The following is a 27,471-nucleotide window of genomic DNA, read 5'->3' on the forward strand; positions in this document are numbered from 1 at the left end:
AGTTCAGCATTTTTGCAAAATGCTTAAAGAGAAATGTTTCCTATTTGCTCAGGCAGGGCAAGGTTAAAAGCATGAGACTCTAGCAAATATTCATCCACTACTGCAAAGAGAAAATTGATATTGGCTTTGAAATGCATACTTCAATACTACTTTAAAAAAGCACCAATGAAAGGGCTCGTCCGGGATTTGAACCCGGGACCTCTCGCACCCAAAGCGAGAATCATACCCCTAGACCAACGAGCCTTCGAAAGGCCTGCACCTCTGAAAAGCTAATACCAGCTCTAAGCACGCAATGAAGATCATGCTGGGGACTTTTTCATGCTTGGTCTGTGAATACACATGAAATTCAGTGTCAACTTACCCTTTCTCAAATGATATCACTATCATTTATAAGTGTCCCCTTTTATTTTGTCCCAGCATTGGACACGTCTTACAGGAAGTCAGCACTTATTTATCTATTTCTGCAGTGGCTAGACCCTAAAGAGAAAGAATAAAAAGCTGTTCATAACAACATAAGAAACACATGTTGCATTTTTTCTCAAATGCTTATTCCCTTTGTGCAAATCGGAATGCCAAGCTGAATAACTGGGTCACAGATTCTGGCTAATTATCTTTCCCTTGAATGCAAGTAGCAATAAAAACTGCCTAATGCAGGACTAAAGCATTCCTTGCAAGCCTCTAACATCATAACATAACTGAGCTGCTGGTAGCAAGCTAAGCAATACCTTCCCAAAATGAGAAGTACATGTGCTAATCCGCTCAATCAGGCTCGATCAGGCGAGATATAGAAAAGGTGGAAAGGGTCCAAATGGCTGTCCCTTCCTTTTTAGGGTGGGTCCTTCTGACTATCATAGGATTGCTTGTATAAGTGGCCAGGGTCAGAGAAAAAACTTTCAACCCTTCTCAGTGTTCTATCCAGAAGCAGGCATTTTCTGTGCCTTTAATTTCAGGCTTTTCCCAGCAGTCTCTGTTCTGCCTATGTAAATTAACAAAAGCAGTGCTTATTCATCACTTACTCTAATGTCCTTACTGTCCAGAAAGCTCTGCCTAAGTATGCTTTTTTTCTTTTTCAGTGAAATTCTAAATGTTTTTTCTGCCCAGTCTATGGCAGTAGAATGCTGCTTATGATGCCACATTTTGTTGAATCACCAAGGTACAACTACAGAGGAATATATGAGTCTGAACGACATGGAACTCTTAGCTAACACATCACAATGTGTGATGCTTGCCAACCAAGCACTAGATTCTGGAGCGCTGATGATCAGAACATTCTGCTCCTGAAGGAAAGGAAAGACAGCTTGATGGAAAATAAAGTCTCAGTTTATATTAACGCTCTCTCTCTCCCAATATCTATCTATCTATCTATCTATCTATCTATCTATCTATCTATCTATCTATCTATCTATCTATCTATCTATCTATCTATCTATCTATCTATCTATCTATCTATCTATCTATCTATCTATCTATCTATCTATCTATCTATCTATCTATCTATCTATCTATCTTTATATATGGATACCTGCGTACACATACATATAGATATGCCATGCATTCCTTTAGATTTGTTCCAACCTCTTACCATTTATTTGAGAATCCCTACTTTTCAAGTGACTGCAAATGAAGTCATTTCCGGCACTTTTTGGCCGGTGCAAGGTAACAAAAACACATGCCAACTTTTAATACAAATCATTGGTCTCTTTATTAACGCGCACTGTCAAACATGGGGCTTTCACACGTCAGGTAAACATGATAACCAATACACAACAGAAGCAGATGTAGATTGCTTATCAATGCCAGGATAGAATAGTTGTGAATTGAGTAATAGAAGGGCCCCTGAATTGATACTTATTATATACAGCCTGTAAGATAGTGAAAAATGCAGGCTAGGAAAGGAGATGCAAATATCAATGTATTAGAAAAATACATAAAGAGGAGTGATTTGCTTTTATTCATTCAAGGCTAGAAAAAATCAACATACTATTGCAAGCATTCATACACCACCAAATAGAAATAAACAATTCTGACATTAAACGTAAAGGTGACGATGCATTTGTATCATCACCTTGAGAAGGGTCACCGAGGAATTGAGCCCAGGGCTTCTGCACTTAAACACCAGAAACACTCCACTAAACTAAGATGCCTGTTGGTGCCAACAATTCCCAAAGTTAATGCATGTTCTAGGTGAGCAATGAACAGAATGCAGGGCTCTTATGAAAGCGAGGTCTGTGAATCAACAGATACATCCACATGCCAATTACTTTAGTGTTTTTAAGAGAATTCACTTTCTTGGAATGAGTCTGCATGAAACCATCTTCAGGGCCTGGACAATTTCATGGCAAAATGGCACCTCTCAACATTGCAGCCAAGACAATATAACAACTGTTTCTGCCCGGTTTCGAACCGGGGACCTTTCGCGTGTGAGGCGACCGTGATAACCACTACACTACAGAAACAGATGTCTACAGTTGATTCTTCTGTGATGAAACTTCTCAAAACAGGCTATTCCAAGGGCCTCTGGTTTTAGATTTCTTTCATGCAACCTTCCCAGACAGCCCTAGCTGAACGCTTGTATATGCCATGCAAGTTCAGCATTTTTGCAAAATGCTTAAAGAGAAATGTTTCCTATTTGCTCAGGCAGGGCAAGGTTAAAAGCATGAGACTCTAGCAAATATTCATCCACTACTGCAAAGAGAAAATTGATATTGGCTTTGAAATGCATACTTCAATACTACTTTAAAAAAGCACCAATGAAAGGGCTCGTCCGGGATTTGAACCCGGGACCTCTCGCACCCAAAGCGAGAATCATACCCCTAGACCAACGAGCCTTCGAAAGGCCTGCACCTCTGAAAAGCTAATACCAGCTCTAAGCACGCAATGAAGATCATGCTGGGGACTTTTTCATGCTTGGTCTGTGAATACACATGAAATTCAGTGTCAACTTACCCTTTCTCAAATGATATCACTATCATTTATAAGTGTCCCCTTTTATTTTGTCCCAGCATTGGACACGTCTTACAGGAAGTCAGCACTTATTTATCTATTTCTGCAGTGGCTAGACCCTAAAGAGAAAGAATAAAAAGCTGTTCATAACAACATAAGAAACACATGTTGCATTTTTTCTCAAATGCTTATTCCCTTTGTGCAAATCGGAATGCCAAGCTGAATAACTGGGTCACAGATTCTGGCTAATTATCTTTCCCTTGAATGCAAGTAGCAATAAAAACTGCCTAATGCAGGACTAAAGCATTCCTTGCAAGCCTCTAACATCATAACATAACTGAGCTGCTGGTAGCAAGCTAAGCAATACCTTCCCAAAATGAGAAGTACATGTGCTAATCCGCTCAATCAGCGCTCGATCAGGCTAGATATAGAAAAGGTGGAAAGGGTCCAAATGGCTGTCCCTTCCTTTTTAGGGTGGGTCCTTCTGACTATCATAGGATTGCTTGTATAAGTGGCCAGGGTCAGAGAAAAAACTTTCAACCCTTCTCAGTGTTCTATCCAGAAGCAGGCATTTTCTGTGCCTTTAATTTCAGGCTTTTCCCAGCAGTCTCTGTTCTGCCTATGTAAATTAACAAAAGCAGTGCTTATTCATCACTTACTCTAATGTCCTTACTGTCCAGAAAGCTCTGCCTAAGTATGCTTTTTTTCTTTTTCAGTGAAATTCTAAATGTTTTTTCTGCCCAGTCTATGGCAGTAGAATGCTGCTTATGATGCCACATTTTGTTGAATCACCAAGGTACAACTACAGAGGAATATATGAGTCTGAACGACATGGAACTCTTAGCTAACACATCACAATGTGTGATGCTTGCCAACCAAGCACTAGATTCTAGAGCGCTGATGATCAGAACATTCTGCTCCTGAAGGAAAGGAAAGACAGCTTGATGGAAAATAAAGTCTCAGTTTATATTAACGCTCTCTCTCTCCCAATATCTATCTATCTATCTATCTATCTATCTATCTATCTATCTATCTATCTATCTATCTATCTATCTATCTATCTATCTATCTATCTATCTATCTATCTATCTATCTATCTATCTATCTATCTATCTATCTATCTATCTATCTATCTATCTATCTATCTATCTATCTATCTATCTATCTATCTATCTATCTATCTTTATATATGGATACCTGCGTACACATACATATAGATATGCCATGCATTCCTTTAGATTTGTTCCAACCTCTTACCATTTATTTGAGAATCCCTACTTTTCAAGTGACTGCAAATGAAGTCATTTCCGGCACTTTTTGGCCGGTGCAAGGTAACAAAAACACATGCCAACTTTTAATACAAATCATTGGTCTTTTTATTAACGCGCACTGTCAAACATGGGGCTTTCACACGTCAGGTAAACATGATAACCAATACACAACAGAAGCAGATGTAGATTGCTTATCAATGCCAGGATAGAATAGTTGTGAATTGAGTAATAGAAGGGCCCCTGAATTGATACTTATTATATACAGCCTGTAAGATAGTGAAAATGCAGGCTAGGAAAGGAGATGCAAATATCAATGTATTAGAAAAATACATAAAGAGGAGTGATTTGCTTTTATTCATTCAAGGCTAGAAAAAATCAACATACTATTGCAAGCATTCATACACCACCAAATAGAAATAAACAATTCTGACATTAAACGTAAAGGTGACGATGCATTTGTATCATCACCTTGAGAAGGGTCACCGAGGAATTGAGCCCAGGGCTTCTGCACTTAAACACCAGAAACACTCCACTAAACTAAGATGCCTGTTGGTGCCAACAATTCCCAAAGTTAATGCATGTTCTAGGTGAGCAATGAACAGAATGCAGGGCTCTTATGAAAGCGAGGTCTGTGAATCAACAGATACATCCACATGCCAATTACTTTAGTGTTTTTAAGAGAATTCACTTTCTTGGAATGAGTCTGCATGAAACCATCTTCAGGGCCTGGACAATTTCATGGCAAAACGGCACCTCTCAACATTGCAGCCAAGACAATATAAAAACTGTTTCTGCCCGGTTTCGAACCGGGGACCTTTCGCGTGTGAGGCGAACGTGATAACCACTACACTACAGAAACAGATGTCTACAGTTGATTCTTCTGTGATGAAACTTCTCAAAACAGGCTATTCCAAGGGCCTCTGGTTTTAGATTTCTTTCATGCAACCTTCCCAGACAGCCCTAGCTGAACGCTTGTATATGCCATGCAAGTTCAGCATTTTTGCAAAATGCTTAAAGAGAAATGTTTCCTATTTGCTCAGGCAGGGCAAGGTTAAAAGCATGAGACTCTAGCAAATATTCATCCACTACTGCAAAGAGAAAATTGATATTGGCTTTGAAATGCATACTTCAATACTACTTTAAAAAAGCACCAATGAAAGGGCTCGTCCGGGATTTGAACCCGGGACCTCTCGCACCCAAAGCGAGAATCATACCCCTAGACCAACGAGCCTTCGAAAGGCCTGCACCTCTGAAAAGCTAATACCAGCTCTAAGCACGCAATGAAGATCATGCTGGGGACTTTTTCATGCTTGGTCTGTGAATACACATGAAATTCAGTGTCAACTTACCCTTTCTCAAATGATATCACTATCATTTATAAGTGTCCCCTTTTATTTTGTCCCAGCATTGGACACGTCTTACAGCAAGTCAGCACTTATTTATCTATTTCTGCAGTGGCTAGACCCTAAAGAGAAAGAATAAAAAGCTGTTCATAACAACATAAGAAACACATGTTGCATTTTTTCTCAAATGCTTATTCCCTTTGTGCAAATCGGAATGCCAAGCTGAATAACTGGGCCACAGATTCTGGCTAATTATCTTTCCCTTGAATGCAAGTAGCAATAAAAACTGCCTAATGCAGGACTAAAGCATTCCTTGCAAGCCTCTAACATCATAACATAACTGAGCTGCTGGTAGCAAGCTAAGCAATACCTTCCCAAAATGAGAAGTACATGTGCTAATCCGCTCAATCAGCGCTCGATCAGGCTCGATCAGGCGAGATATAGAAAAGGTGGAAAGGGTCCAAATGGCTGTCCCTTCCTTTTTAGGGTGGGTCCTTCTGACTATCATAGGATTGCTTGTATAAGTGGCCAGGGTCAGAGAAAAAACGTTCAACCCTTCTCAGTGTTCTATCCAGAAGCAGGCATTTTCTGTGCCTTTAATTTCAGGCTTTTCCCAGCAGTCTCTGTTCTGCCTATGTAAATTAACAAAAGCAGTGCTTATTCATCACTTACTCTAATGTCCTTACTGTCCAGAAAGCTCTGCCTAAGTATGCTTTTTTTCTTTTTCAGTGAAATTCTAAATGTTTTTTCTGCCCAGTCTATGGCAGTAGAATGCTGCTTATGATGCCACATTTTGTTGAATCACCAAGGTACAACTACAGAGGAATATATGAGTCTGAACGACATGGAACTCTTAGCTAACACATCACAATGTGTGATGCTTGCCAACCAAGCACTAGATTCTGGAGCGCTGATGATCAGAACATTCTGCTCCTGAAGGAAAGGAAAGACAGCTTGATGGAAAATAAAGTCTCAGTTTATATTAACGCTCTCTCTCTCCCAATATCTATCTATCTATCTATCTATCTATCTATCTATCTATCTATCTATCTATCTATCTATCTATCTATCTATCTATCTATCTATCTATCTATCTATCTATCTATCTATCTATCTATCTATCTATCTATCTATCTATCTATCTATCTATCTATCTATCTATCTATCTATCTATCTATCTTTATATATGGATACCTGCGTACACATACATATAGATATGCCATGCATTCCTTTAGATTTGTTCCAACCTCTTACCATTTATTTGAGAATCCCTACTTTTCAAGTGACTGCAAATGAAGTCATTTCCGGCACTTTTTGGCCGGTGCAAGGTAACAAAAACACATGACAACTTTTAATAAAAATCATTGGTCTCTTTATTAACGCGCACTGTCAAACATGGGGCTTTCACACGTCAGGTAAACATGATAACCAATATACAACAGAAGCAGATGTAGATTGCTTATCAATGCCGGGATAGAACAGTTGTGAATTGAGTAGAAGAAGGGCCCCTGAATTGATACTTATTATATACAGCCTGTAAGATAGTGAAAAATGCAGGCTAGGAAAGGAGATGCAAATATCAATGTATTAGAAAAATACATAAAGAGGAGTGATTTGCTTTTATTCATTCAAGGCTAGAAAAAATCAACATACTATTGCAAGCATTCATACACCACCAAATAGAAATAAACAATTCTGACATTAAACGTAAAGGTGACGATGCATTTGTATCATCACCTTGAGAAGGGTCACCGAGGAATTGAGCCCAGGGCTTCTGCACTTAAACACCAGAAACACTCCACTAAACTAAGATGCCTGTTGGTGCCAACAATTCCCAAAGTTAATGCATGTTCTAGGTGAGCAATGAACAGAATGCAGGGCTCTTATGAAAGCGAGGTCTGTGAATCAACAGATACATCCACATGCCAATTACTTTAGTGTTTTTAAGAGAATTCACTTTCTTGGAATGAGTCTGCATGAAACCATCTTCAGGGCCTGGACAATTTCATGGCAAAATGGCACCTCTCAACATTGCAGCCAAGACAATATAACAACTGTTTCTGCCCGGTTTCGAACCGGGGACCTTTCGCGTGTGAGGCGAACGTGATAACCACTACACTACAGAAACAGATGTCTACAGTTGATTCTTCTGTGATGAAACTTCTCAAAACAGGCTATTCCAAGGGCCTCTGGTTTTAGATTTCTTTCATGCAACCTTCCCAGACAGCCCTAGCTGAACGCTTGTATATGCCATGCAAGTTCAGCATTTTTGCAAAATGCTTAAAGAGAAATGTTTCCTATTTGCTCAGGCAGGGCAAGGTTAAAAGCATGAGACTCTAGCAAATATTCATCCACTACTGCAAAGAGAAAATTGATATTGGCTTTGAAATGCATACTTCAATACTACTTTAAAAAAGCACCAATGAAAGGGCTCGTCCGGGATTTGAACCCGGGACCTCTCGCACCCAAAGCGAGAATCATACCCCTAGACCAACGAGCCTTCGAAAGGCCTGCACCTCTGAAAAGCTAATACCAGCTCTAAGCACGCAATGAAGATCATGCTGGGGACTTTTTCATGCTTGGTCTGTGAATACACATGAAATTCAGTGTCAACTTACCCTTTCTCAAATGATATCACTATCATTTATAAGTGTCCCCTTTTATTTTGTCCCAGCATTGGACACGTCTTACAGGAAGTCAGCACTTATTTATCTATTTCTGCAGTGGCTAGACCCTAAAGAGAAAAAATAAAAAGCTGTTCATAACAACATAAGAAACACATGTTGTATTTTTTCTCAAATGCTTATTCCCTTTGTGCAAATCGGAATGCCAAGCTGAATAACTGGGTCACAGATTCTGGCTAATTATCTTTCCCTTGAATGCAAGTAGCAATAAAAACTGCCTAATGCAGGACTAAAGCATTCCTTGCAAGCCTCTAACATCATAACATAACTGAGCTGCTGGTAGCAAGCTAAGCAATACCTTCCCAAAATGAGAAGTACATGTGCTAATCCGCTCAATCAGCGCTCGATCAGGCTAGATATAGAAAAGGTGGAAAGGGTCCAAATGGCTGTCCCTTCCTTTTTAGGGTGGGTCCTTCTGACTATCATAGGATTGCTTGTATAAGTGGCCAGGGTCAGAGAAAAAACTTTCAACCCTTCTCAGTGTTCTATCCAGAAGCAGGCATTTTCTGTGCCTTTAATTTCAGGCTTTTCCCAGCAGTCTCTGTTCTGCCTATGTAAATTAACAAAAGCAGTGCTTATTCATCACTTACTCTAATGTCCTTACTGTCCAGAAAGCTCTGCCTAAGTATGCTTTTTTTCTTTTTCAGTGAAATTCTAAATGTTTTTTCTGCCCAGTCTATGGCAGTAGAATGCTGCTTATGATGCCACATTTTGTTGAATCACCAAGGTACAACTACAGAGGAATATATGAGTCTGAACGACATGGAACTCTTAGCTAACACATCACAATGTGTGATGCTTGCCAACCAAGCACTAGATTCTGGAGCGCTGATGATCAGAACATTCTGCTCCTGAAGGAAAGGAAAGACAGCTTGATGGAAAATAAAGTCTCAGTTTATATTAACGCTCTCTCTCTCCCAATATCTATCTATCTATCTATCTATCTATCTATCTATCTATCTATCTATCTATCTATCTATCTATCTATCTATCTATCTATCTATCTATCTATCTATCTATCTATCTATCTATCTATCTATCTATCTATCTATCTATCTATCTATCTATCTATCTATCTATCTATCTATCTTTATATATGGATACCTGCGTACACATACATATAGATATGCCATGCATTCCTTTAGATTTGTTCCAACCTCTTACCATTTATTTGAGAATCCCTACTTTTCAAGTGACTGCAAATGAAGTCATTTCCGGCACTTTTTGGCCGGTGCAAGGTAACAAAAACACATGCCAACTTTTAATACAAATCATTGGTCTTTTTATTAACGCGCACTGTCAAACATGGGGCTTTCACACGTCAGGTAAACATGATAACCAATACACAACAGAAGCAGATGTAGATTGCTTATCAATGCCAGGATAGAATAGTTGTGAATTGAGTAATAGAAGGGCCCCTGAATTGATACTTATTATATACAGCCTGTAAGATAGTGAAAATGCAGGCTAGGAAAGGAGATGCAAATATCAATGTATTAGAAAAATACATAAAGAGGAGTGATTTGCTTTTATTCATTCAAGGCTAGAAAAAATCAACATACTATTGCAAGCATTCATACACCACCAAATAGAAATAAACAATTCTGACATTAAACGTAAAGGTGACGATGCATTTGTATCATCACCTTGAGAAGGGTCACCGAGGAATTGAGCCCAGGGCTTCTGCACTTAAACACCAGAAACACTCCACTAAACTAAGATGCCTGTTGGTGCCAACAATTCCCAAAGTTAATGCATGTTCTAGGTGAGCAATGAACAGAATGCAGGGCTCTTATGAAAGCGAGGTATGTGAATCAACAGATACATCCACATGCCAATTACTTTAGTGTTTTTAAGAGAATTCACTTTCTTGGAATGAGTCTGCATGAAACCATCTTCAGGGCCTGGACAATTTCATGGCAAAACGGCACCTCTCAACATTGCAGCCAAGACAATATAAAAACTGTTTCTGCCCGGTTTCGAACCGGGGACCTTTCGCGTGTGAGGCGAACGTGATAACCACTACACTACAGAAACAGATGTCTACAGTTGATTCTTCTGTGATGAAACTTCTCAAAACAGGCTATTCCAAGGGCCTCTGGTTTTAGATTTCTTTCATGCAACCTTCCCAGACAGCCCTAGCTGAACGCTTGTATATGCCATGCAAGTTCAGCATTTTTGCAAAATGCTTAAAGAGAAATGTTTCCTATTTGCTCAGGCAGGGCAAGGTTAAAAGCATGAGACTCTAGCAAATATTCATCCACTACTGCAAAGAGAAAATTGATATTGGCTTTGAAATGCATACTTCAATACTACTTTAAAAAAGCACCAATGAAAGGGCTCGTCCGGGATTTGAACCCGGGACCTCTCGCACCCAAAGCGCGAATCATACCCCTAGACCAACGAGCCTTCGAAAGGCCTGCACCTCTGAAAAGCTAATACCAGCTCTAAGCACGCAATGAAGATCATGCTGGGGACTTTTTCATGCTTGGTCTGTGAATACACATGAAATTCAGTGTCAACTTACCCTTTCTCAAATGATATCACTATCATTTATAAGTGTCCCCTTTTATTTTGTCCCAGCATTGGACACGTCTTACAGGAAGTCAGCACTTATTTATCTATTTCTGCAGTGGCTAGACCCTAAAGAGAAAGAATAAAAAGCTGTTCATAACAACATAAGAAACACATGTTGCATTTTTTCTCAAATGCTTATTCCCTTTGTGCAAATCGGAATGCCAAGCTGAATAACTGGGTCACAGATTCTGGCTAATTATCTTTCCCTTGAATGCAAGTAGCAATAAAAACTGCCTAATGCAGGACTAAAGCATTCCTTGCAAGCCTCTAACATCATAACATAACTGAGCTGCTGGTAGCAAGCTAAGCAATACCTTCCCAAAATGAGAAGTACATGTGCTAATCCGCTCAATCAGCGCTCGATCAGGCTCGATCAGGCGAGATATAGAAAAGGTGGAAAGGGTCCAAATGGCTGTCCCTTCCTTTTTAGGGTGGGTCCTTCTGACTATCATAGGATTGCTTGTATAAGTGGCCAGGGTCAGAGAAAAAACTTTCAACCCTTCTCAGTGTTCTATCCAGAAGCAGGCATTTTCTGTGCCTTTAATTTCAGGCTTTTCCCAGCAGTCTCTGTTCTGCCTATGTAAATTAACAAAAGCAGTGCTTATTCATCACTTACTCTAATGTCCTTACTGTCCAGAAAGCTCTGCCTAAGTATGCTTTTTTTCTTTTTCAGTGAAATTCTAAATGTTTTTTCTGCCCAGTCTATGGCAGTAGAATGCTGCTTATGATGCCACATTTTGTTGAATCACCAAGGTACAACTACAGAGGAATATATGAGTCTGAACGACATGGAACTCTTAGCTAACACATCACAATGTGTGATGCTTGCCAACCAAGCACTAGATTCTGGAGCGCTGATGATCAGAACATTCTGCTCCTGAAGGAAAGGAAAGACAGCTTGATGGAAAATAAAGTCTCAGTTTATATTAACGCTCTCTCTCTCCCAATATCTATCTATCTATCTATCTATCTATCTATCTATCTATCTATCTATCTATCTATCTATCTATCTATCTATCTATCTATCTATCTATCTATCTATCTATCTATCTATCTATCTATCTATCTATCTATCTATCTATCTATCCATCCATCCATCCATCCATCCATCCATCCATCCATCCATCCATCCATCCATCCATCCATCCATCCATCCATCCATCCATCCATCCATCCATCCATCCATCCATCCATCCATCTATCTATCTATCTATCTATCTATCTATCTATCTATCTATCTATCTATCTATCTATCTATCTATCTATCTATCTATCTATCTATCTATCTATCTATCTATCTATCTATCTATCTATCTATCTATCTATCTATCTATCTATCTATCCATCCATCCATCCATCCATCCATCCATCCATCCATCCATCCATCCATCCATCCATCCATCCATCCATCCATCCATCCATCCATCCATCCATCCATCCATCCATCCATCCATCCATCCATCTATCTATCTATCTATCTATCTATCTATCTATCTATCTATCTATCTATCTATCTATCTATCTATCTATCTATCTATCTATCTATCTATCTATCTATCTATCTATCTATCTATCTATCTATCTATCTATCTATCTTTATATATGGATACCTGCGTACACATACATATAGATATGCCATGCATTCCTTTAGATTTGTTCCAACCTCTTACCATTTATTTGAGAATCCCTACTTTTCAAGTGACTGCAAATGAAGTCATTTCCGGCACTTTTTGGCCGGTGCAAGGTAACAAAAACACATGACAACTTTTAATAAAAATCATTGGTCTCTTTATTAATGCGCACTGTCAAACATGGGGCTTTCACACGTCAGGTAAACATGATAACCAATATACAACAGAAGCAGATGTAGATTGCTTATCAATGCCGGGATAGAACAGTTGTGAATTGAGTAGAAGAAGGGCCCCTGAATTGATACTTATTATATACATCCTGTAAGATAGTGAAAAATGCTGGCTAGGAAAGGAGATGCAAATATCAATGTATTAGAAAAATACATAAAGAGGAGTGATTTGCTTTTATTCATTCAAGGCTAGAAAAAATCAACATACTATTGCAAGCATTCATACACCACCAAATAGAAATAAACAATTCTGACATTAAACGTAAAGGTGATGATGCATTTGTATCATCACCTTGAGAAGGGTCACCGAGGAATTGAGCCCAGGGCTTCTGCACTTAAACACCAGAAACACTCCACTAAACTAAGATGCCTGTTGGTGCCAACAATTCCCAAAGTTAATGCATGTTCTAGGTGAGCAATGAACAGAATGCAGGGCTCTTTTCAAAGCGAGGTCTGTGAATCAACAGATACATCCACATGCCAATTACTTTAGTGTTTTTAAGAGAATTCACTTTCTTGGAACGAGTCTGCATGAAACTATCTTCAGGGCCTGGACAATTTCATGGCAAAACGGCACCTCTCAACATTGCAGCCAAGACAATATAACAACTGTTTCTGCCCGGTTTCGAACCGGGGACCTTTCGCGTGTGAGGCAAACGTGATAACCACTACACTACAGAAACAGATGTCTACAGTTGATTCTTCTGTGATGAAACTTCTCAAAACAGGCTATTCCAAGGGCCTCTGGTTTTAGATTTCTTTCATGCAACCTTCCCAGACAGCCCTAGCTGAACGCTTGTATATGCCATGCAAGTTCAGCATTTTTGCAAAATGCTTAAAGAGAAATGTTTCCTATTTGCTCAGGCAGGGCAAGGTTAAAAGCATGAGACTCTAGCAAATATTCATCCACTACTGCAAAGAGAAAATTGATATTGGCTTTGAAATGCATACTTCAATACTACTTTAAAAAAGCACCAATGAAAGGGCTCGTCCGGGATTTGAACCCGGGACCTCTCGCACCCAAAGCGAGAATCATACCCCTAGACCAACGAGCCTTCGAAAGACCCGCACCTCTGAAAAGCTAATACCAGCTCTAAGCACGCAATGAAGATCATGCTGGGGACTTTTTCATGCTTGGTCTGTGAATACACATGAAATTCAGTGTCAACTTACCCTTTCTCAAATGATATCACTATCATTTATAAGTGTCCCCTTTTATTTTGTCCCAGCATTGGACACGTCTTACAGGAAGTCAGCACTTATTTATCTATTTCTGCAGTGGCTAGACCCTAAAGAGAAAGAATAAAAAGCTGTTCATAACAACATAAGAAACACATGTTGCATTTTTTCTCAAATGCTTATTCCCTTTGTGCAAATCGGAATGCCAAGCTGAATAACTGGGCCACAGATTCTGGCTAATTATCTTTCCCTTGAATGCAAGTAGCAATAAAAACTGCCTAATGCAGGACTAAAGCATTCCTTGCAAGCCTCTAACATCATAACATAACTGAGCTGCTGGTAGCAAGCTAAGCAATACCTTCCCAAAATGAGAAGTACATGTGCTAATCCGCTCAATCAGCGCTCGATCAGGCGAGATCAGGCGAGATATAGAAAAGGTGGAAAGGGTCCAAATGGCTGTCCCTTCCTTTTTAGGGTGGGTCCTTCTGACTATCATAGGATTGCTTGTACGAGTGGCCAGGGTCAGAGAAAAAACTTTCAACCCTTCTCAGTGTTCTATCCAGAAGCAGGCATTTTCTGTGCCTTTAATTTCAGGCTTTTCCCAGCAGTCTCTGTTCTGCCTATGTAAATAACAAAAGCAGTGCTTATTCATCACTTACTCTAATGTCCTTACTGTCCAGAAAGCTCTGCCTAAGTATGCTTTTTTTCTTTTTCTGTGAAATTCTAAATGTTTTTTCTGCCCAGTCTATGGCAGTAGAATGCTGCTTATGATGCCACATTTTGTTGAATCACCAAGGTACAACTACAGAGGAATATATGAGTCTGAACGACATGGAACTCTTAGCTAACACATCACAATGTGTGATGCTTGCCAACCAAGCACTAGATTCTGGAGCGCTGATGATCAGAACATTCTGCTCCTGAAGGAAAGGAAAGACAGCTTGATGGAAAATAAAGTCTCAGTTTATATTAACGCTCTCTCTCTCCGAATATCTATCTATCTATCTATCTATCTATCTATCTATCTATCTATCTATCTATCTATCTATCTATCTATCTATCTATCTATCTATCTATCTATCTATCTATCTATCTATCTATCTATCTATCTATCTATCTATCTATCTATCTATCTATCTATCTTTATATATGGATACCTGCGTACACATACATATAGATATGCCATGCATTCCTTTAGATTTGTTCCAACCTCTTACCATTTATTTGAGAATCCCTACTTTTCAAGTGACTGCAAATGAAGTCATTTCCGGCACTTTTTGGCCGGTGCAAGGTAACAAAAACACATGCCAACTTTTAATACAAATCATTGGTCTCTTTATTAACGCGCACTGTCAAACATGGGGCTTTCACACGTCAGGTAAACATGATAACCAATACACAACAGAAGCAGATGTAGATTGCTTATCAATGCCAGGATAGAATAGTTGTGAATTGAGTAATAGAAGGGCCCCTGAATTGATACTTATTATATACAGCCTGTAAGATAGTGAAAAATGCAGGCTAGGAAAGGAGATGCAAATATCAATGTATTAGAAAAATACATAAAGAGGAGTGATTTGCTTTTATTCATTCAAGGCTAGAAAAAATCAACATACTATTGCAAGCATTCATACACCACCAAATAGAAATAAACAATTCTGACATTAAACGTAAAGGTGACGATGCATTTGTATCATCACCTTGAGAAGGGTCACCGAGGAATTGAGCCCAGGGCTTCTGCACTTAAACACCAGAAACACTCCACTAAACTAAGATGCCTGTTGGTGCCAACAATTCCCAAAGTTAATGCATGTTCTAGGTGAGCAATGAACAGAATGCAGGGCTCTTATGAAAGCGAGGTCTGTGAATCAACAGATACATCCACATGCCAATTACTTTAGTGTTTTTAAGAGAATTCACTTTCTTGGAATGAGTCTGCATGAAACCATCTTCAGGGCCTGGACAATTTCATGGCAAAACGGCACCTCTCAACATTGCAGCCAAGACAATATAACAACTGTTTCTGCCCGGTTTCGAACCGGGGACCTTTCGCGTGTGAGGCAAACGTGATAACCACTACACTACAGAAACAGATGTCTACAGTTGATTCTTCTGTGATGAAACTTCTCAAAACAGGCTATTCCAAGGGCCTCTGGTTTTAGATTTCTTTCATGCAACCTTCCCAGACAGCCCTAGCTGAACGCTTGTATATGCCATGCAAGTTCAGCATTTTTGCAAAATGCTTAAAGAGAAATGTTTCCTATTTGCTCAGGCAGGGCAAGGTTAAAAGCATGAGACTCTAGCAAATATTCATCCACTACTGCAAAGAGAAAATTGATATTGGCTTTGAAATGCATACTTCAATACTACTTTAAAAAAGCACCAATGAAAGGGCTCGTCCGGGATTTGAACCCGGGACCTCTCGCACCCAAAGCGAGAATCATACCCCTAGACCAACGAGCCTTCTAAAGGCCTGCACCTCTGAAAAGCTAATACCAGCTCTAAGCACGCAATGAAGATCATGCTGGGGACTTTTTCATGCTTGGTCTGTGAATACACATGAAATTCAGTGTCAACTTACCCTTTCTCAAATGATATCACTATCATTTATAAGTGTCCCCTTTTATTTTGTCCCAGCATTGGACACGTCTTACAGGAAGTCAGCACTTATTTATCTATTTCTGCAGTGGCTAGACCCTAAAGAGAAAGAATAAAAAGCTGTTCATAACAACATAAGAAACACATGTTGCATTTTTTCTCAAATGCTTATTCCCTTTGTGCAAATCGGAATGCCAAGCTGAATAACTGGGTCACAGATTCTGGCTAATTATCTTTCCCTTGAATGCAAGTAGCAATAAAAACTGCCTAATGCAGGACTAAAGCATTCCTTGCAAGCCTCTAACATCATAACATAACTGAGCTGCTGGTAGCAAGCTAAGCAATACCTTCCCAAAATGAGAAGTACATGTGCTAATCCGCTCAATCAGCGCTCGATCAGGCGAGATATAGAAAAGGTGGAAAGGGTCCAAATGGCTGTCCCTTCCTTTTTAGGGTGGGTCCTTCTGACTATCATAGGATTGCTTGTATAAGTGGCCAGGGTCAGAGAAAAAACTTTCAACCCTTCTCAGTGTTCTATCCAGAAGCAGGCATTTTCTGTGCCTTTAATTTCAGGCTTTTCCCAGCAGTCTCTGTTCTGCCTATGTAAATTAACAAAAGCAGTGCTTATTCATCACTTACTCTAATGTCCTTACTGTCCAGAAAGCTCTGCCTAAGTATGCTTTTTTTCTTTTTCAGTGAAATTCTAAATGTTTTTTCTGCCCAGTCTATGGCAGTAGAATGCTGCTTATGATGCCACATTTTGTTGAATCACCAAGGTACAACTACAGAGGAATATATGAGTCTGAACGACATGGAACTCTTAGCTAACACATCACAATGTGTGATGCTTGCCAACCAAGCACTAGATTCTGGAGCGCTGATGATCAGAACATTCTGCTCCTGAAGGAAAGGAAAGACAGCTTGATGGAAAATAAAGTCTCAGTTTATATTAACGCTCTCTCTCTCCCAATATCTATCTATCTATCTATCTATCTATCTATCTATCTATCTATCTATCTATCTATCTATCTATATCTATCTATCTATATCTATCTATCTATCTATCTATCTATCTATCTATCTATCTATCTATCTATCTATCTATCTATCTATCTATCTATCTATCTTTATATATGGATACCTGCGTACACATACATATAGATATGCCATGCATTCCGTTAGATTTGTTCCAACCTCTTACCATTTATTTGAGAATCCCTACTTTTCAAGTGACTGCAAATGAAGTCATTTCCGGCACTTTTTGGCCGGTGCAAGGTAACAAAAACACATGCCAACTTTTAATACAAATCATTGGTCTCTTTATTAACGCGCACTGTCAAACATGGGGCTTTCACACGTCAGGTAAACATGATAACCAATACACAACAGAAGCAGATGTAGATTGCTTATCAATGCCAGGATAGAATAGTTGTGAATTGAGTAATAGAAGGGCCCCTGAATTGATACTTATTATATACAGCCTGTAAGATAGTGAAAATGCAGGCTAGGAAAGGAGATGCAAATATCAATGTATTAGAAAAATACATAAAGAGGAGTGATTTGCTTTTATTCATTCAAGGCTAGAAAAAATCAACATACTATTGCAAGCATTCATACACCACCAAATAGAAATAAACAATTCTGACATTAAACGTAAAGGTGACGATGCATTTGTATCATCACCTTGAGAAGGGTCACCGAGGAATTGAGCCCAGGGCTTCTGCACTTAAACACCAGAAACACTCCACTAAACTAAGATGCCTGTTGGTGCCAACAATTCCCAAAGTTAATGCATGTTCTAGGTGAGCAATGAACAGAATGCAGGGCTCTTATGAAAGCGAGGTCTGTGAATCAACAGATACATCCACATGCCAATTACTTTAGTGTTTTTAAGAGAATTCACTTTCTTGGAATGAGTCTGCATGAAACCATCTTCAGGGCCTGGACAATTTCATGGCAAAACGGCACCTCTCAACATTGCAGCCAAGACAATATAAAAACTGTTTCTGCCCGGTTTCGAACCGGGGACCTTTCGCGTGTGAGGCGAACGTGATAACCACTACACTACAGAAACAGATGTCTACAGTTGATTCTTCTGTGATGAAACTTCTCAAAACAGGCTATTCCAAGGGCCTCTGGTTTTAGATTTCTTTCATGCAACCTTCCCAGACAGCCCTAGCTGAACGCTTGTATATGCCATGCAAGTTCAGCATTTTTGCAAAATGCTTAAAGAGAAATGTTTCCTATTTGCTCAGGCAGGGCAAGGTTAAAAGCATGAGACTCTAGCAAATATTCATCCACTACTGCAAAGAGAAAATTGATATTGGCTTTGAAATGCATACTTCAATACTACTTTAAAAAAGCACCAATGAAAGGGCTCGTCCGGGATTTGAACCCGGGACCTCTCGCACCCAAAGCGAGAATCATACCCCTAGACCAACGAGCCTTCGAAAGGCCTGCACCTCTGAAAAGCTAATACCAGCTCTAAGCACGCAATGAAGATCATGCTGGGGACTTTTTCATGCTTGGTCTGTGAATACACATGAAATTCAGTGTCAACTTACCCTTTCTCAAATGATATCACTATCATTTATAAGTGTCCCCTTTTATTTTGTCCCAGCATTGGACACGTCTTACAGGAAGTCAGCACTTATTTATCTATTTCTGCAGTGGCTAGACCCTAAAGAGAAAGAATAAAAAGCTGTTCATAACAACATAAGAAACACATGTTGCATTTTTTCTCAAATGCTTATTCCCTTTGTGCAAATCGGAATGCCAAGCTGAATAACTGGGTCACAGATTCTGGCTAATTATCTTTCCCTTGAATGCAAGTAGCAATAAAAACTGCCTAATGCAGGACTAAAGCATTCCTTGCAAGCCTCTAACATCATAACATAACTGAGCTGCTGGTAGCAAGCTAAGCAATACCTTCCCAAAATGAGAAGTACATGTGCTAATCCGCTCAATCAGGCTCGATCAGGCGAGATATAGAAAAGGTGGAAAGGGTCCAAATGGCTGTCCCTTCCTTTTTAGGGTGGGTCCTTCTGACTATCATAGGATTGCTTGTATAAGTGGCCAGGGTCAGAGAAAAAACTTTCAACCCTTCTCAGTGTTCTATCCAGAAGCAGGCATTTTCTGTGCCTTTAATTTCAGGCTTTTCCCAGCAGTCTCTGTTCTGCCTATGTAAATTAACAAAAGCAGTGCTTATTCATCACTTACTCTAATGTCCTTACTGTCCAGAAAGCTCTGCCTAAGTATGCTTTTTTTCTTTTTCAGTGAAATTCTAAATGTTTTTTCTGCCCAGTCTATGGCAGTAGAATGCTGCTTATGATGCCACATTTTGTTGAATCACCAAGGTACAACTACAGAGGAATATATGAGTCTGAACGACATGGAACTCTTAGCTAACACATCACAATGTGTGATGCTTGCCAACCAAGCACTAGATTCTGGAGCGCTGATGATCAGAACATTCTGCTCCTGAAGGAAAGGAAAGACAGCTTGATGGAAAATAAAGTCTCAGTTTATATTAACGCTCTCTCTCTCCCAATATCTATCTATCTATCTATCTATCTATCTATCTATCTATCTATCTATCTATCTATCTATCTATCTATCTATCTATCTATCTATCTATCTATCTATCTATCTATCTATCTATCTATCTATCTATCTATCTATCTATCTATCTATCTATCTATCTATCTATCTATCTATCTATCTATCTATCTATCTATCTATCTTTATATATGGATACCTGCGTACACATACATATAGATATGCCATGCATTCCTTTAGATTTGTTCCAACCTCTTACCATTTATTTGAGAATCCCTACTTTTCAAGTGACTGCAAATGAAGTCATTTCCGGCACTTTTTGGCCGGTGCAAGGTAACAAAAACACATGCCAACTTTTAATACAAATCATTGGTCTCTTTATTAACGCGCACTGTCAAACATGGGGCTTTCACACGTCAGGTAAACATGATAACCAATACACAACAGAAGCAGATGTAGATTGCTTATCAATGCCAGGATAGAATAGTTGTGAATTGAGTAATAGAAGGGCCCCTGAATTGATACTTATTATATACAGCCTGTAAGATAGTGAAAAATGCAGGCTAGGAAAGGAGATGCAAATATCAATGTATTAGAAAAATACATAAAGAGGAGTGATTTGCTTTTATTCATTCAAGGCTAGAAAAAATCAACATACTATTGCAAGCATTCATACACCACCAAATAGAAATAAACAATTCTGACATTAAACGTAAAGGTGACGATGCATTTGTATCATCACCTTGAGAAGGGTCACCGAGGAATTGAGCCCAGGGCTTCTGCACTTAAACACCAGAAACACTCCACTAAACTAAGATGCCTGTTGGTGCCAACAATTCCCAAAGTTAATGCATGTTCTAGGTGAGCAATGAACAGAATGCAGGGCTCTTTTCAAAGCGAGGTCTGTGAATCAACAGATACATCCACATGCCAATTACTTTAGTGTTTTTAAGAGAATTCACTTTCTTGGAACGAGTCTGCATGAAACTATCTTCAGGGCCTGGACAATTTCATGGCAAAACGGCACCTCTCAACATTGCAGCCAAGACAATATAACAACTGTTTCTGCCCGGTTTCGAACCGGGGACCTTTCGCGTGTGAGGCAAACGTGATAACCACTACACTACAGAAACAGATGTCTACAGTTGATTCTTCTGTGATGAAACTTCTCAAAACAGGCTATTCCAAGGGCCTCTGGTTTTAGATTTCTTTCATGCAACCTTCCCAGACAGCCCTAGCTGAACGCTTGTATATGCCATGCAAGTTCAGCATTTTTGCAAAATGCTTAAAGAGAAATGTTTCCTATTTGCTCAGGCAGGGCAAGGTTAAAAGCATGAGACTCTAGCAAATATTCATCCACTACTGCAAAGAGAAAATTGATATTGGCTTTGAAATGCATACTTCAATACTACTTTAAAAAAGCACCAATGAAAGGGCTCGTCCGGGATTTGAACCCGGGACCTCTCGCACCCAAAGCGAGAATCATACCCCTAGACCAACGAGCCTTCGAAAGGCCTGCACCTCTGAAAAGCTAATACCAGCTCTAAGCACGCAATGAAGATCATGCTGGGGACTTTTTCATGCTTGGTCTGTGAATACACATGAAATTCAGTGTCAACTTACCCTTTCTCAAATGATATCACTATCATTTATAAGTGTCCCCTTTTATTTTGTCCCAGCATTGGACACGTCTTACAGGAAGTCAGCACTTATTTATCTATTTCTGCAGTGGCTAGACCCTAAAGAGAAAGAATAAAAAGCTGTTCATAACAACATAAGAAACACATGTTGCATTTTTTCTCAAATGCTTATTCCCTTTGTGCAAATCGGAATGCCAAGCTGAATAACTGGGTCACAGATTCTGGCTAATTATCTTTCCCTTGAATGCAAGTAGCAATAAAAACTGCCTAATGCAGGACTAAAGCATTCCTTGCAAGCCTCTAACATCATAACATAACTGAGCTGCTGGTAGCAAGCTAAGCAATACCTTCCCAAAATGAGAAGTACATGTGCTAATCCGCTCAATCAGCGCTCGATCAGGCGAGATATAGAAAAGGTGGAAAGGGTCCAAATGGCTGTCCCTTCCTTTTTAGGGTGGGTCCTTCTGACTATCATAGGATTGCTTGTATAAGTGGCCAGGGTCAGAGAAAAAACTTTCAACCCTTCTCAGTGTTCTATCCAGAAGCAGGCATTTTCTGTGCCTTTAATTTCAGGCTTTTCCCAGCAGTCTCTGTTCTGCCTATGTAAATTAACAAAAGCAGTGCTTATTCATCACTTACTCTAATGTCCTTACTGTCCAGAAAGCTCTGCCTAAGTATGCTTTTTTTCTTTTTCAGTGAAATTCTAAATGTTTTTTCTGCCCAGTCTATGGCAGTAGAATGCTGCTTATGATGCCACATTTTGTTGAATCACCAAGGTACAACTACAGAGGAATATATGAGTCTGAACGACATGGAACTCTTAGCTAACACATCACAATGTGTGATGCTTGCCAACCAAGCACTAGATTCTGGAGCGCTGATGATCAGAACATTCTGCTCCTGAAGGAAAGGAAAGACAGCTTGATGGAAAATAAAGTCTCAGTTTATATTAACGCTCTCTCTCTCCCAATATCTATCTATCTATCTATCTATCTATCTATCTATCTATCTATCTATCTATCTATCTATCTATCTATCTATCTATCTATCTATCTATCTATCTATCTATCTATCTATCTATCTATCTATCTATCTATCTATCTATCTATCTATCTATCTATCTATCTATCTATCTATCTATCTATCTATCTATCTATCTATCTATCTATCTTTATATATGGATACCTGCGTACACATACATATAGATATGCCATGCATTCCTTTAGATTTGTTCCAACCTCTTACCATTTATTTGAGAATCCCTACTTTTCAAGTGACTGCAAATGAAGTCATTTCCGGCACTTTTTGGCCGGTGCAAGGTAACAAAAACACATGCCAACTTTTAATACAAATCATTGGTCTTTTTATTAACGCGCACTGTCAAACATGGGGCTTTCACACGTCAGGTAAACATGATAACCAATACACAACAGAAGCAGATGTAGATTGCTTATCAATGCCAGGATAGAATAGTTGTGAATTGAGTAATAGAAGGGCCCCTGAATTGATACTTATTATATACAGCCTGTAAGATAGTGAAAATGCAGGCTAGGAAAGGAGATGCAAATATCAATGTATTAGAAAAATACATAAAGAGGAGTGATTTGCTTTTATTCATTCAAGGCTAGAAAAAATCAACATACTATTGCAAGCATTCATACACCACCAAATAGAAATAAACAATTCTGACATTAAACGTAAAGGTGACGATGCATTTGTATCATCACCTTGAGAAGGGTCACCGAGGAATTGAGCCCAGGGCTTCTGCACTTAAACACCAGAAACACTCCACTAAACTAAGATGCCTGTTGGTGCCAACAATTCCCAAAGTTAATGCATGTTCTAGGTGAGCAATGAACAGAATGCAGGGCTCTTATGAAAGCGTGGTCTGTGAATCAACAGATAAATCCACATGCCAATTACTTTAGTGTTTTTAAGAGAATTCACTTTCTTGGAATGAGTCTGCATGAAACCATCTTCAGGGCCTGGACAATTTCATGGCAAAACGGCACCTCTCAACATTGCAGCCAAGACAATATAAAAACTGTTTCTGCCCGGTTTCGAACCGGGGACCTTTCGCGTGTGAGGCGAACGTGATAACCACTACACTACAGAAACAGATGTCTACAGTTGATTCTTCTGTGATGAAACTTCTCAAAACAGGCTATTCCAAGGGCCTCTGGTTTTAGATTTCTTTCATGCAACCTTCCCAGACAGCCCTAGCTGAACGCTTGTATATGCCATGCAAGTTCAGCATTTTTGCAAAATGCTTAAAGAGAAATGTTTCCTATTTGCTCAGGCAGGGCAAGGTTAAAAGCATGAGACTCTAGCAAATATTCATCCACTACTGCAAAGAGAAAATTGATATTGGCTTTGAAATGCATACTTCAATACTACTTTAAAAAAGCACCAATGAAAGGGCTCGTCCGGGATTTGAACCCGGGACCTCTCGCACCCAAAGCGAGAATCATACCCCTAGACCAACGAGCCTTCGAAAGGCCTGCACCTCTGAAAAGCTAATACCAGCTCTAAGCACGCAATGAAGATCATGCTGGGGACTTTTTCATGCTTGGTCTGTGAATACACATGAAATTCAGTGTCAACTTACCCTTTCTCAAATGATATCACTATCATTTATAAGTGTCCCCTTTTATTTTGTCCCAGCATTGGACACGTCTTACAGGAAGTCAGCACTTATTTATCTATTTCTGCAGTGGCTAGACCCTAAAGAGAAAGAATAAAAAGCTGTTCATAACAACATAAGAAACACATGTTGCATTTTTTCTCAAATGCTTATTCCCTTTGTGCAAATCGGAATGCCAAGCTGAATAACTGGGTCACAGATTCTGGCTAATTATCTTTCCCTTGAATGCAAGTAGCAATAAAAACTGCCTAATGCAGGACTAAAGCATTCCTTGCAAGCCTCTAACATCATAACATAACTGAGCTGCTGGTAGCAAGCTAAGCAATACCTTCCCAAAATGAGAAGTACATGTGCTAATCCGCTCAATCAGGCTCGATCAGGCGAGATATAGAAAAGGTGGAAAGGGTCCAAATGGCTGTCCCTTCCTTTTTAGGGTGGGTCCTTCTGACTATCATAGGATTGCTTGTATAAGTGGCCAGGGTCAGAGAAAAAACTTTCAACCCTTCTCAGTGTTCTATCCAGAAGCAGGCATTTTCTGTGCCTTTAATTTCAGGCTTTTCCCAGCAGTCTCTGTTCTGCCTATGTAAATTAACAAAAGCAGTGCTTATTCATCACTTACTCTAATGTCCTTACTGTCCAGAAAGCTCTGCCTAAGTATGCTTTTTTTCTTTTTCAGTGAAATTCTAAATGTTTTTTCTGCCCAGTCTATGGCAGTAGAATGCTGCTTATGATGCCACATTTTGTTGAATCACCAAGGTACAACTACAGAAGAATATATGAGTCTGAACGAAATGGAACTCTTAGCTAACACATCACAATGTGTGATGCTTGCCAACCAAGCACTAGATTCTGGAGCGCTGATGATCAGAACATTCTGCTCCTGAAGGAAAGGAAAGACAGCTTGATGGAAAATAAAGTCTCAGTTTATATTAACGCTCTCTCTCTCCCAATATCTATCTATCTATCTATCTATCTATCTATCTATCTATCTATCTATCTATCTATCTATCTATCTATCTATCTATCTATCTATCTATCTATCTATCTATCTATCTATCTATCTATCTATCTATCTATCTATCTATCTATCTATCTATCTATCTATCTATCTATCTATCTTTATATATGGATACCTGCGTACACATACATATAGATATGCCATGCATTCCTTTAGATTTGTTCCAACCTCTTACCATTTATTTGAGAATCCCTACTTTTCAAGTGACTGCAAATGAAGTCATTTCCGGCACTTTTTGGCCGGTGCAAGGTAACAAAAACACATGACAACTTTTAATAAAAATCATTGGTCTCTTTATTAACGCGCACTGTCAAACATGGGGCTTTCACACGTCAGGTAAACATGATAACCAATATACAACAGAAGCAGATGTAGATTGCTTATCAATGCCGGGATAGAACAGTTGTGAATTGAGTAGAAGAAGGGCCCCTGAATTGATACTTATTATATACAGCCTGTAAGATAGTGAAAAATGCAGGCTAGGAAAGGAGATGCAAATATCAATGTATTAGAAAAATACATAAAGAGGAGTGATTTGCTTTTATTCATTCAAGGCTAGAAAAAATCAACATACTATTGCAAGCATTCATACACCACCAAATAGAAATAAACAATTCTGACATTAAACGTAAAGGTGACGATGCATTTGTATCATCACCTTGAGAAGGGTCACCGAGGAATTGAGCCCAGGGCTTCTGCACTTAAACACCAGAAACACTCCACTAAACTAAGATGCCTGTTGGTGCCAACAATTCCCAAAGTTAATGCATGTTCTAGGTGAGCAATGAACAGAATGCAGGGCTCTTTTCAAAGCGAGGTCTGTGAATCAACAGATACATCCACATGCCAATTACTTTAGTGTTTTTAAGAGAATTCACTTTCTTGGAACGAGTCTGCATGAAACCATCTTCAGGGCCTGGACAATTTCATGGCAAAACGGCACCTCTCAACATTGCAGCCAAGACAATATAACAACTGTTTCTGCCCGGTTTCGAACCGGGGACCTTTCGCGTGTGAGGCAAACGTGATAACCACTACACTACAGAAACAGATGTCTACAGTTGATTCTTCTGTGATGAAACTTCTCAAAACAGGCTATTCCAAGGGCCTCTGGTTTTAGATTTCTTTCATGCAACCTTCCCAGACAGCCCTAGCTGAACGCTTGTATATGCCATGCAAGTTCAGCATTTTTGCAAAATGCTTAAAGAGAAATGTTTCCTATTTGCTCAGGCAGGGCAAGGTTAAAAGCATGAGACTCTAGCAAATATTCATCCACTACTGCAAAGAGAAAATTGATATTGGCTTTGAAATGCATACTTCAATACTACTTTAAAAAAGCACCAATGAAAGGGCTCGTCCGGGATTTGAACCCGGGACCTCTCGCACCCAAAGCGAGAATCATACCCCTAGACCAACGAGCCTTCTAAAGGCCTGCACCTCTGAAAAGCTAATACCAGCTCTAAGCACGCAATGAAGATCATGCTGGGGACTTTTTCATGCTTGGTCTGTGAATACACATGAAATTCAGTGTCAACTTACCCTTTCTCAAATGATATCACTATCATTTATAAGTGTCCCCTTTTATTTTGTCCCAGCATTGGACACGTCTTACAGGAAGTCAGCACTTATTTATCTATTTCTGCAGTGGCTAGACCCTAAAGAGAAAGAATAAAAAGCTGTTCATAACAACATAAGAAACACATGTTGCATTTTTTCTCAAATGCTTATTCCCTTTGTGCAAATCGGAATGCCAAGCTGAATAACTGGGTCACAGATTCTGGCTAATTATCTTTCCCTTGAATGCAAGTAGCAATAAAAACTGCCTAATGCAGGACTAAAGCATTCCTTGCAAGCCTCTAACATCATAACATAACTGAGCTGCTGGTAGCAAGCTAAGCAATACCTTCCCAAAATGAGAAGTACATGTGCTAATCCGCTCAATCAGCGCTCGATCAGGCGAGATATAGAAAAGGTGGAAAGGGTCCAAATGGCTGTCCCTTCCTTTTTAGGGTGGGTCCTTCTGACTATCATAGGATTGCTTGTATAAGTGGCCAGGGTCAGAGAAAAAACTTTCAACCCTTCTCAGTGTTCTATCCAGAAGCAGGCATTTTCTGTGCCTTTAATTTCAGGCTTTTCCCAGCAGTCTCTGTTCTGC

General features: G+C 39.4%; 20 non-coding genes across 20 annotated transcripts; all 20 read right to left on the reverse strand.

The window, feature by feature from the left end:
- Positions 1-171: 171 nt before the first annotated feature.
- Positions 172-243, reverse strand: TRNAP-UGG (transfer RNA proline (anticodon UGG)). The gene has a single exon. It is a non-coding gene; the product is annotated as a tRNA-Pro (tRNA).
- A 2,140-nt stretch (positions 244-2,383) lies between these two features.
- On the reverse strand, positions 2,384-2,456 carry TRNAV-CAC (transfer RNA valine (anticodon CAC)). The gene has a single exon. It is a non-coding gene; the product is annotated as a tRNA-Val (tRNA).
- Positions 2,457-2,756: 300 nt separating this feature from the next.
- Positions 2,757-2,828, reverse strand: TRNAP-UGG (transfer RNA proline (anticodon UGG)). The gene has a single exon. It is a non-coding gene; the product is annotated as a tRNA-Pro (tRNA).
- Positions 2,829-5,000: 2,172 nt separating this feature from the next.
- TRNAV-CAC (transfer RNA valine (anticodon CAC)) lies at positions 5,001-5,073 on the reverse strand. The gene has a single exon. It is a non-coding gene; the product is annotated as a tRNA-Val (tRNA).
- Positions 5,074-5,373: 300 nt separating this feature from the next.
- On the reverse strand, positions 5,374-5,445 carry TRNAP-UGG (transfer RNA proline (anticodon UGG)). Its single transcript has one exon. It is a non-coding gene; the product is annotated as a tRNA-Pro (tRNA).
- Positions 5,446-7,612: 2,167 nt separating this feature from the next.
- Positions 7,613-7,685, reverse strand: TRNAV-CAC (transfer RNA valine (anticodon CAC)). Its single transcript has one exon. It is a non-coding gene; the product is annotated as a tRNA-Val (tRNA).
- A 300-nt stretch (positions 7,686-7,985) lies between these two features.
- On the reverse strand, positions 7,986-8,057 carry TRNAP-UGG (transfer RNA proline (anticodon UGG)). The gene has a single exon. It is a non-coding gene; the product is annotated as a tRNA-Pro (tRNA).
- Positions 8,058-10,205: 2,148 nt separating this feature from the next.
- On the reverse strand, positions 10,206-10,278 carry TRNAV-CAC (transfer RNA valine (anticodon CAC)). The gene has a single exon. It is a non-coding gene; the product is annotated as a tRNA-Val (tRNA).
- Positions 10,279-13,289: 3,011 nt separating this feature from the next.
- Positions 13,290-13,362, reverse strand: TRNAV-CAC (transfer RNA valine (anticodon CAC)). Its single transcript has one exon. It is a non-coding gene; the product is annotated as a tRNA-Val (tRNA).
- Positions 13,363-13,662: 300 nt separating this feature from the next.
- Positions 13,663-13,734, reverse strand: TRNAP-UGG (transfer RNA proline (anticodon UGG)). Its single transcript has one exon. It is a non-coding gene; the product is annotated as a tRNA-Pro (tRNA).
- A 2,142-nt stretch (positions 13,735-15,876) lies between these two features.
- TRNAV-CAC (transfer RNA valine (anticodon CAC)) lies at positions 15,877-15,949 on the reverse strand. The gene has a single exon. It is a non-coding gene; the product is annotated as a tRNA-Val (tRNA).
- Positions 15,950-16,249: 300 nt separating this feature from the next.
- TRNAP-UGG (transfer RNA proline (anticodon UGG)) lies at positions 16,250-16,321 on the reverse strand. Its single transcript has one exon. It is a non-coding gene; the product is annotated as a tRNA-Pro (tRNA).
- A 2,136-nt stretch (positions 16,322-18,457) lies between these two features.
- On the reverse strand, positions 18,458-18,530 carry TRNAV-CAC (transfer RNA valine (anticodon CAC)). The gene has a single exon. It is a non-coding gene; the product is annotated as a tRNA-Val (tRNA).
- A 300-nt stretch (positions 18,531-18,830) lies between these two features.
- Positions 18,831-18,902, reverse strand: TRNAP-UGG (transfer RNA proline (anticodon UGG)). The gene has a single exon. It is a non-coding gene; the product is annotated as a tRNA-Pro (tRNA).
- A 2,172-nt stretch (positions 18,903-21,074) lies between these two features.
- On the reverse strand, positions 21,075-21,147 carry TRNAV-CAC (transfer RNA valine (anticodon CAC)). The gene has a single exon. It is a non-coding gene; the product is annotated as a tRNA-Val (tRNA).
- Positions 21,148-21,447: 300 nt separating this feature from the next.
- Positions 21,448-21,519, reverse strand: TRNAP-UGG (transfer RNA proline (anticodon UGG)). The gene has a single exon. It is a non-coding gene; the product is annotated as a tRNA-Pro (tRNA).
- A 2,180-nt stretch (positions 21,520-23,699) lies between these two features.
- Positions 23,700-23,772, reverse strand: TRNAV-CAC (transfer RNA valine (anticodon CAC)). Its single transcript has one exon. It is a non-coding gene; the product is annotated as a tRNA-Val (tRNA).
- A 300-nt stretch (positions 23,773-24,072) lies between these two features.
- On the reverse strand, positions 24,073-24,144 carry TRNAP-UGG (transfer RNA proline (anticodon UGG)). Its single transcript has one exon. It is a non-coding gene; the product is annotated as a tRNA-Pro (tRNA).
- Positions 24,145-26,292: 2,148 nt separating this feature from the next.
- TRNAV-CAC (transfer RNA valine (anticodon CAC)) lies at positions 26,293-26,365 on the reverse strand. Its single transcript has one exon. It is a non-coding gene; the product is annotated as a tRNA-Val (tRNA).
- Positions 26,366-26,665: 300 nt separating this feature from the next.
- Positions 26,666-26,737, reverse strand: TRNAP-UGG (transfer RNA proline (anticodon UGG)). The gene has a single exon. It is a non-coding gene; the product is annotated as a tRNA-Pro (tRNA).
- Between the last annotated feature and the right edge of the window lie 734 nt (positions 26,738-27,471).

This window comes from Lissotriton vulgaris, chromosome 8, assembly GCF_964263255.1.
Source record: "Lissotriton vulgaris chromosome 8, aLisVul1.2, whole genome shotgun sequence".
Taxonomy (NCBI): domain Eukaryota; kingdom Metazoa; phylum Chordata; class Amphibia; order Caudata; family Salamandridae; genus Lissotriton; species Lissotriton vulgaris.